Consider the following 10,467-nt stretch of genomic DNA (forward strand, 5'->3'; position numbering starts at 1 on the left):
TCTTTCTTTGCCCGAGTATTATCCTCCAAAAACCTGTTATACAACTGTAAATATTCCTATCCCAAGTCTGACTGTGATTGATGGAATTCAGTTCTGAAATTGCTTACTTATCATAGATTAGAGCTACCAGGAGGGGCCATCAATCTTTCATCACTTAAAAAAGGAAGTTTTATTTATACATAAACACTTTTCCATCTGTTAATCAAATGTACAATTTAATTGTCAATTTTTGATGTTGTCAGGCTAGAAAAAAAGATATTTATTATAACAATATGTTTTTGTTCCATGACAATTAATCAAAAAAAGAAAACAAAATATTATTAAACATTTGCTAACTGGAGATTAATACATGCTACATTTCTGTGCCTTTAGTCAAGAGAAGATACCCATGAACACAAAATGCATTTGTTATAATTTATTCTACATTGAAAATAGATTTTTGGCTTATTGTCATGCACACACAAAACAACTTTTAAAAATGAATTTATTGACACATTTTGTTTGACAACAGACATTCCCCAAGAGATATCTAAACATTCTCCTTTCAAATTATATTTACAGAAAATAGTTGGTTTATCTGTTAATACTCAAAAAATGTCTTTTACTTTTTAAGAAATGCTCATTAGAGATTTACATGAACTGATGCTGAGTGAAATGAAAAGGACCAGAAGATCATTATATACTTCAGCAACAATACTATATGATGATCAATTCTGATGCACGTGGCCCTCTTCAACAATGAGTTCCAGTGGGGCAGTAATGAACTGGACCAGCTACACCCAGCAAAAGAACTCTGGAAGATGACTATGAACCACAACATAGAATTCCCAATCCCTCTATTTTTGTCCACTATTTTATCCACAATTTTTTGATTTCCTTCACAGGCTAATTGTACACTATTTCAAAGTCTGATTCTTTTTGTACAGCAAAATAACTATTTGGACATGTATACATATAATGTATTTAACTTATACTTTAACATATTTAACATGCATTGGTCAACCTGCTATCTGGGGGAAGAGGTGGGGGGAAAGAGGGGAAAAGTTGGAACAAAAGGTTTTGCAATTGTCAATGCTGAAAAATTATCCATGCATATATCTTGTAAATAAAAAGCTATAATAAAAAAAATTAAAAAAAGAAATCTCATTAACAAATATTTATTGTTTGAAATATTTCATGCATCTGTTGAACAGATTTCAATTTTGAGTTGCATTGTCTTATATGTCTATGTCTGGACTCACAAGTCCAGATTGCCCATCAAGTCAAGGTATTGCTTGATACTTTAGTCCTTTCAGGTGCAGAATCCTCTTAGAAGTGGGACTTGCTTCTTCAGGAAGCAAAGCTGTGGTAGAGATGTTTTAATATGGGAGCAACTCGCTAGTGGCTGCTGGAGACCTAACTCAGACCTTAGAGCGGATATCTTCATGTGAGAGGATGATGGCAATGATACAAGGAGACTGAGAGTTTAATTCTCTCACCTCTCTCCTCTTTCCTCTTGTCTCCAATTTATTTCATTCCCAATCCACAAGGATCATCTGTGTCAAAGGCTGCTTTGTGACTCCTTCAAGTGTTATGATTCACAGCTGTGGATGTTCTCCAATAATTTACCTGCCCCTTCACTTAGGCATGGCTCTTAACAATTCCCCATTTTTTGTTTTATGAGACTGTGATTATTTTACCCCCACAGCATGGTCAGTAAGTTTATGCATTAACTGTTATCTAAGTTCACATGCTAAGATATCTGAGTCCACATGCTAAGGAGTGCAAACAGCACTATAGTAGGTGTTGAATCTTGTGAGATGTCATAGAGGCAAACTTTCTGACAAATGCAGAAGAGGAATATAGTCAGAACAGGCATTTTTTTCATAAGTTTCTCATCAGTCTCTTGGCTTGGCCTTTTGATGTGTTGGCCCATTTAATTGTCCAGCTAAAAAGTCTTATTGGATATCTTCTCCCTTTCTTTCCCCATGGGTTACCAAGGAACTCTGGGAGGATCTTACTCATGAACAGTTTTCAAGTGCTGTTGCTTCTTTATTTCTTATGCTTCTTATGCTTCTTGTGTTCCATGTTTAGTCACCATATACTATAATATGGGAGCCACCTGCCCCTGGCTGCTGGAGGTCTAACTCAGAGAGGGTGATGATAATACAAGGAGACTGAGAGGCAGTTGCATTCTCTGATCTCTCCACTGAGAGGCAATTACATTGTCTTTCCTCTTTCCTCTTCCTTCTTGCCTCCAATTAATTTCATTCCCAATCCACAAGGAACATTTACATTAGTAAAGGGTGCTTTCTCCTTCAAGTGTTAGATTCACAGCTGTGGAGGCTCTTGGAGAATTGACCTGCTCCTTCACTTACACATGGTCCTTAACAATTCCCAGTTGTTTTTTGTTTGTTTGTTTGTTTCATAGGAATGTGATTATTTTCCTCCTTCAGCATGGTCAATAAATTTGTGCATTAGCTATTATCTGAGTCCTCACACTGAGGAGTGCAAACAACACTATCACCTTTGGATGGTTGTAGGGTGAAATACTATAGCAGGTGATGAATCTTGTGAGATGTCATGGAGGCAAACTTTCAAATGGAGAAGAGGACTATAGTTAGAACAAGCATTTTTGATATGTCTCTCATCAATCTCCTGGTTTGGCCCTTTGATGTGTTGGCCCATTTAATTACCTCAATGAAAAAAGTCTTACCAGATCTCTTCTCCCTTTCCTTCCCTGTGGGTTATCCAAGGAACTGTCCTGGGAGGATCCTACTCATGAACAGTCCTCAAGCTGTCCTTTGTTTCTTACGTTTCTTATGTTCTATGTTGGGTGCCACATGTTGTAATATGGGAGCCACCGGCCAGTGGCTGCTGGAGATCTTACTCAGAACTACAGAATGGATCTCTTCATGTGAGAAGATGATGATCTATAGAATGGATCTTTTCATGTGAGAAGATGATGACGATGATACAAGGAGACTGAGAAGCAGTTGAGTTTTCTGACCTCTCTACTCTTCCCTCTTGCCTCCAATTTATTTCATTCCCAATATACAAGAAACATCTGCATCAAAGGTGGCTTTGTAACTCCTTCAAGTATTTGATTCACAGCTGTGGAGGCTCTCAGAGAATTGAGCTGCCTCTTCACTTAAGCATGATCCTTAATCTTCTCCTGAACTATTAGCTCCCAATTTTGGAATTTCTGTATTCAAGCTCCTGATATAGTTACCAAGGCCAGAAATATTTGTCTTAGTGAGCATCATTTAAAAAAAAATATGTTTATTTATTTTTAACACACATTGCTTTATGAATTATGTTGGAGGAGAAAAATAAGAGCAAAAGGGAAAAACCATGGAACAGATAAAAAAAAAAAAACCAGAAAATATGTAAAGGGCTGAAACTCTTGAGTTCATGTACTGAGGTTCAGATAAACAAGCACTTAGGGCTAATTACCAATTGGACAATATTCTATTAGCATTTGCTTGGAAAATAGCCAGCCCTACAATTCTGTCCAGGCTCAATCTGTTGGTGTATAGAGAAATTGGGAGGAGGAATTGGAGGGTGGAGTAAGAAAGCAGAGTGACTCCTGGCCAGATTGGTGTGGCCATTCCTCTCATATCCACAAAGAAAAAAGATCAAGGACATTTGCTTATCCTGACTCTGGTTGATTCTAAAGTATTCAGGGTGCTAATGCGTTCATCACAAAAATAGAAAGGATTATGCCAGGTGTTGACTTAGATTCAATCTCCTTAGTTCTTTTTCTGGATGCTTGTGGAATTTTCTGTCCAGAGTCTATTGGGGATTGTTTTGGATCATTGAGCCACTGAGAGAAACAGTCTTTCATATTCTTTTTTCACATTCTTGCTGTTATTGTGTACAATGTATTCCTCGTTCTTTAATTTTGAAGGAATTATTTTCCTCAGTGAGCTTTTATACTTCCTTTTCCACTTAGTCAATTTTTAAAGATGTTATTTTCTTTGGTGTTTTTTGTGTTTTCTTTACAAAGCTATTGACTCCTTTTTGATCTCTTTTAGGACTTCTTTTGTAGTCTTTAACCAATTTATATTTTTTCTTTGAGACTTTGAATGTGGTTATTTTAACTTCTTCCTCTTCTGTTTTTGTGTCTTGATCTTCTCTTTTACCACAGTAACTTTTTCTGATGATATTCTTTTTTTTGATAATTATTTTTTATTATAGCTTTTTATTTACAAGATATATGCATAGATAATTTTTCAGCATTGACAGTTGCAAATCCTTTTGTTCCAACTTTTCCCCTCCTTACCCTCACCCCTTCCCCCAGATGGCAGGTTGACCAATACATGTTAAATATGTTAAGGTTAAATACCATATATGTATACATGTTGAAACAGTTATTTTGCTGCACAAAAAGAGTCAGACTTTGAAATAGTGTACAATTAGCCTGTGAAGGAAATAAAAAATGCAGGTGGACAAAAATAGAGGGATTGTCAATTCTATGTAGTGGTTCATAGTCACCTCCCAGAGTTCTTTCACTGGGTGAATTTAGTTCAGTTCATTACTGCTCTATTGGAACTGATTTGGTTCATCTCATTGTTGAAGAGGGCCAAGTCCATCAGAATTGATCATCATATAGTATTGTTGTTGAAGTATATAATGATCTTCTGGTTCTGCTCATTTCACCCAGCGTCAGTTCATATAAGTCTCTTCAGGCCTTTCTGAAATCATCCTGCTGATCATTTCTTACAGAGCAATAATATTCCATGATATTCATATACCACAATTTATTCAACCATTCTCCAATTGATGGACACCCACTCAGTTTCCAGTTTCTGGCCACTACAAAGAGGGCTGCCATAAACATTCTTGCACATACAGGTCCCTTTCCCTTATTTAAGATCTCGTTGGGATATAAGCCCAGTGGTAACACTGCTGGGTCAAAGCGTATGCACAGTTTGATAGCTTTTTGAGCATAGTTCCAAATTGCTCTCCAGAATGGCTGGATGTATTCACAATTCCACCAATAATGTATCAGTGTCTCAGTTTTCCCACATCCCCTTCAACATTCCACATTATTTTCCCCTGTCATTCTAGCCAATCTGACAGGTGTATAGTGGTATCTCAGAGTTGTCTTAATTTGCATTTCTCTGATTAATAATGACTTGGACCATCTTTTCATATGGCTAGAAATGGTTTCAATTTTTTCATCTGAGAATTGTCTGTTCATATCCTTTGACCATTTATCAATTGGAGAATGGCTTCATTTCTTATAAATTAGAGTCAATTCTCTAAATATATTGGAAATGAGGCCTTTATCAGAACCTTTGACTGTAAAAATGTTTTCCCAGTTTATTGCTTCCCTTTTCATCTTGTCTGCATTAGTTTTGTGTGTACAAAAACTTTTCAATTTGATATAATCAAAATCTTCTATTTTGTGATCAATAATAATCTCTAGTTCTTCTTTGGTCATAAATTCTTTCCTCCTCCACAGGTCTGAGAGGTAAACTATCTTATGCTCTTCCAATTTATTTATGATCTCATTCTTTATGCCTAGGTCATGAACACATTTTGACCTTATCTTGGTGTTCGGTGTTAAATGTGGGTCAATGCCTAGTTTCTGCCATACTAATTTCCAATTTTCCCAGCAACATTTGTCAAACAGTGAGTTCTTATCCCAAAAGCTGGGGTCTTTGGGTTTGTCAAACACTAGATTATTAAAGTTATTGGCTGTTTTGTCCTTTGAACCTAACCTAGTCCACTGATCAACTAGTCTATTTCTTAACCAATACCATAACTGCTGCTTTATAATATAATTTTAGATCTGGTACAGCTAGGCCACCTTCATTTGAATTTTGTTCCATTAATTCCCTTGAAATTCTTGACCTTTTGTTTTTCCATATGAATTTTGTTGTTATTTTTTCTAGGTCATAAAAATAGGTTTTTGGGAGTCTGATTGGTATAGCACTAAATAAATGTATTAGTTTAGGTAGTATTGTCATCTTTATTATATTTGCTTGCCCAATCCAAGAGCATTTAATATTTTTCCAATTGGTTAGATCAGACTTTATTTGTGTGGAAAGAGTTTTGTAGTTTTGCTCATAAAGTTTCTGATTTTCCTTTAGCAGATAGATTCCTAAATATTTTATACTGTCAGTAGTTAACTCTAAATGGAATTTCTCTTTGTTACTCTAACTGTTGGATTTTGTTAGTGATATATAAGAATGCTGATGACTTATGTGGGTTTATTTTGTATCCTGCAACCTTGCTAAAGGTGTGGATTATTTCTAATAGCTTTTTAGTAGAATCTCTGGGGTTCTCTAAGTATACCATCATGTCATCAGCAAAGAGTGATAATTTGGTTTCCTCGTTACCTATTCTAATTCCTTTAATTTCATGCTCAGCTCTTATTGCCAAAGCTAGCATTTCTAATACAATATTGAATAGTAATGGTGATAGTGGGCAACCTTGTTTCACTCCTGATCTTATTGGGAATGGTTTCAGTTTATCCCCATTACATATGATGCTTACTGATGGTTTTAAATAGATTCTCCTGATTATTTTAAGGAAAAGTCCATTTATTCCTGTACTCTCAAGTGTTTTTTAATAGGAATGGATGTTGGATTTCATCAAATGCTTTTTCTGCATCTATTGAAATGATCATAAGGTTTTTGTTAATTTGGTTATTAATATGGTCAATTATACTAATAGTTTTCCTAATATTGAACTAGCCCTGCATTCCTGGTATAAATCCTACTTGGTCACTGTGTATTATCCTGGGGATTATTTTCTGTAGTCTTTTTGCTAATATCTCATTTAAGATTTTAGCATCAATATTCATTAGGGGAGATTGGTCTATAATTTTCTTTCTCTGTTTTCAACCTACCTGGTTTAGGTATCAGTACCATGTCTATGTCATAAAAGAAATTTGGTAGGATTCCTTCATTTCCTATTTTTTCAAATTGTTTATATAGCATTGAGGCTAATTGTTCTTTAAATTTTTGGTAGAATTCATATGTAAATCCATTTGGTTCTGGGGATTTTTTCTTAGGGAGTTGATTAATAGCTTGTTCTATTTCTTTTTCTAAAATGGGACTATTTAAGTAATTTACTTCCTCCTCCTGGTGATATTCTTTTGCTGGTTTTTTTTTCCAATCCTATTTCTTGATATAGTTATATGTTAAGATTGGTCTCTGCTACTGGGATGGAGTCTCAAGCTTTAGGCATTTCTTGTGGCTAAATTCAGAGCTACTTTTGGGCTTTTGTAGGTTTTCAAATTTTTCAAGGTGTTATAATCTGAGAGCTGTGGTCACTGCTCTCTTGGCCTGAGTTTAAGTCTGTGAATGATCAGAATCTCTCTATTTTTTTTTTTTTTTTGCCCTGGAATTGTGACCACAGCCATTGTACCTTTATTGCATCAAGCACTGGTGAACTAGTGCTTATGTCTGGCAATGTGATCTGGAACTGTGTATGAGAATTCAACAGAGTCTGCACCCAGTGGCAGCAAAGGGTCCCCTGTAGTCCACTTCTGATGAGGTATTCAACTCCCTTACCATCTTTGTGTTGAGAACTATCAAAGCTGCTGCTGCTGCCATGCCAAACTGCCTCCAAGGTATGATACTAGTGCCCTCACTGCTGTTTGATCTGTGCTGGACTCTACCACTGTGCTGAAATAGACCTTTTCTGCCAACCCCATTAATTGTCCTGGGCTGGAAAATTGTTTTACCTTACTTTTTGTTGGCTTTGCCTCTCCAGAATTCAACTTGAGCCATTATTTTGACATTGTTTGAAAGGAAATATACAAGAGCTCAGGTGAGTTTTTACATTATTTCACTATCTTGACACATATATTTTTAAATGCCTGAAGAATATCTCCACCTGTATATTCTGCCTCGAACACAGTATTTATAAATTAACTTCATCATCTTCCCTCTTGCCCCTCTAGGATTACATAAGATGCTTCTTTTTGGCATGTAAAGCTGTATCCAGAAATTGTATTATGAAAACAAAGAGTAAAACTAGGAAATAGGAATGGAAAGTCACCCTGAAGTTTGGGAGATAAAACTAAAATCTTATGTAGTCCTAGAGGTAATAGGCAGCCATTGGCATTTGTTAAGTCATTGGCATCTGATACAATGAAATCTCTCCTTTAGGAATATCCTTTGGTAGTTTGGTGGAACATGGATTGAAGAGAGAAGAACATTGATAAAAATATGATGTTTGTAACAATTGAGGTGATTGTCCCATTCCATTCTGTTGATCAGACCTATATGGAGTGTAAAGTATAGTTCTATAAATAACATTTCAGAAAGGTATTGACATGATGTTATATATCAAAAAGGGCAATCAGGATGACATAGACTATGAATCATGTAGTGGGAAAGAAGGTTGAAGTAATTATGGATTTTGACCCATAAAGAAAAGATGTTGGGAGCATTCAAAAGATGTCACCCTGAGTCACTCTAGAGAACAGAACTAGAATCAGTGTGTTGCCAAGAGGCAGAATTTGGCTCTGTAAATGAAAGACAGGTTTGAATCTTTGTCATTGTGTGAGATTTGGTTATGCCTTTGTATAGCTAAATTTCTAATTTTTCATGATTGAGGTAAGCTTCAAAAATATCTTTTGGGCAAATAGCACAAAAAATAGCATTGATATCCCCCTACCTCTTGTCTGTAATATCTTGTCTCTTGATAATGTTATAAGTCTGGAGAACCATATTGGTTCCTCTGGGAAGTCAGGATCTAATGGAAAAATAAAAGTGATGATATTCTTAACTATCTATTGGCTTAACTACTTTCTCAACCATGGTATTAAATATAACCTGTCCCATGTTTAATGCTTTGTCAGGTTGAATGTTTATAAGGGAATTGAAGACCAGGTTTTGGAAGAATGAAGAGAAGAATTCCCTGGGTATAATAGGTGGAGACAGATGAACCAGAGAGGAATGAGAAGCACCCCACAAAATGCATTAGGGGCCATTTGCATGGAGAGAGTTATTGATATAAGGGTTATATAAGAAAGACCCTTTTACTATTTACAGCTTCCTACAAATTAAATGAGCTAACTGGGAGATATTGAATTCCTAATCTGTTTGGTTTGCAGGCAGCAGATGGATGACCACTTGTCAGGGATGCTACAAAAGGGATTCATACTTTGGATAGAAGATTGAAAGAGCTGACATTTGAAGGCTATTTCATTTCTAATATTATATGATATACCAGTTACTACATCCCTTAGATGTCTGGAACCAATTTTTATTCATCTTCTGAATATTATATTCTCTAAATGCCCATCATCTCACATGATAATTTTAGGAAACTTGAACTTTGTTAGTAGCAATGGATTTGTCAAGAATTGATATATACAAATCAAGTTTGAGAAGACTGCTTTCCCACCAACCATTTCTGTTGAGATAATAATTTGAGCTAAAGGAGAAAATACCTCATCAAAGGCATTTATTTTCACAATCTCATGATATTAAATGTCAGACTCTGGAATAAGCTTAGGGGAATCTCCCATATATTTCTAAGTAGGAAATCAGTGTAATTGACTGAAAATAAAATTCTTTATTTATCTTCTCCCTAGAGACTGACGTTATAGACGACACTGAAAATGACATTTCCTCCTTAAACTTATTCTGACCCTGAATACCACTGATCCTGAATGTGACCACACACAATTGCAAGGATAATAATATAGAGATAAATGGTTTATGGTTCTTTCTCCTGAGGACTAGTAATTTGTCAGCACTCTGCTCTCATTGGGAGAAATGCTAGAGGAATTGAAAAGAACACTGTTCAAATCTTCATTTTCCCATGTTCTAGTTATATAACCACAGGTAAATCTTTTCTACTATCTGGACCTGAGCTTCCTCATTCACAAAATGAGGTAAACAGACTAGTTGTCCTCTAAGGTTCATCCAATGCCCTTTAGCTAGACCCATCTAAATCTGCAGTAAAAGCTATTTTCTTTTTTGGACTAAATGGAAGCAGCATACTCTGGTTTCTTAGTGGTGATCGTCAGAGGCCATTTAGCCCATGGCAGTGTTATCCAATACAAAGAGTTCAGCAAGCTTTTGAGTGCTAATTTATGTAGAATGATAATTATTTAGGTGACTTGTTGATTAAAGCTAGCTTACTCTTGTCATTTATATAAGGACATGTTTTTCCCTTGTAAATAAACACCTTTGATAAACTTGTAGTTCGCAGTACTTAGTAGCAGGGTAACGGAGGAAAAGAATGATTGAGCATAGAGCTAGAGCATCTAGATAGAGAAGTATTGGGTCCTTTTTTTTTTTTTTTTTTTAACAATCTTCTGACACATTAGCTGTTTATATCACTGCATTGAGTAAGAGACAGGAAAAGTAATTCCATATAAACTATAAGGAAGAATAAAGTTCTTAGGCCTCAAGCAAAGTTCATTAAAGGTTATTTCAGCAAATGAACCAATTCCCTGTGAAGAAGAGTTTGTTCATATCTGAAGCCCACAAGCCCATATGCAATCCTTTACTT

The 10,467-nt window shown here is 35.7% G+C and overlaps 1 long non-coding RNA gene across 2 annotated transcripts; it reads left to right on the top strand.

Moving 5' to 3' along the window:
• Positions 1-7,418: 7,418 nt before the first annotated feature.
• On the top strand, positions 7,419-10,184 carry LOC116420567. Of its 2 annotated transcripts, none has more exons than XR_004230924.1 (3): positions 7,419-7,767; positions 8,109-8,189; positions 9,059-10,184. It is a non-coding gene; the product is annotated as an uncharacterized LOC116420567 (long non-coding RNA). The 2 variants fall into 2 exon arrangements; XR_004230925.1 differs by lacking the exon at positions 9,059-10,184 and adding an exon at positions 8,804-9,048.
• Positions 10,185-10,467: the final 283 nt, after the last annotated feature.

The sequence above is a fragment of the Sarcophilus harrisii genome, chromosome 1 (assembly GCF_902635505.1).
Source record: "Sarcophilus harrisii chromosome 1, mSarHar1.11, whole genome shotgun sequence".
Classification (NCBI taxonomy): Eukaryota; Metazoa; Chordata; class Mammalia; order Dasyuromorphia; family Dasyuridae; genus Sarcophilus; species Sarcophilus harrisii.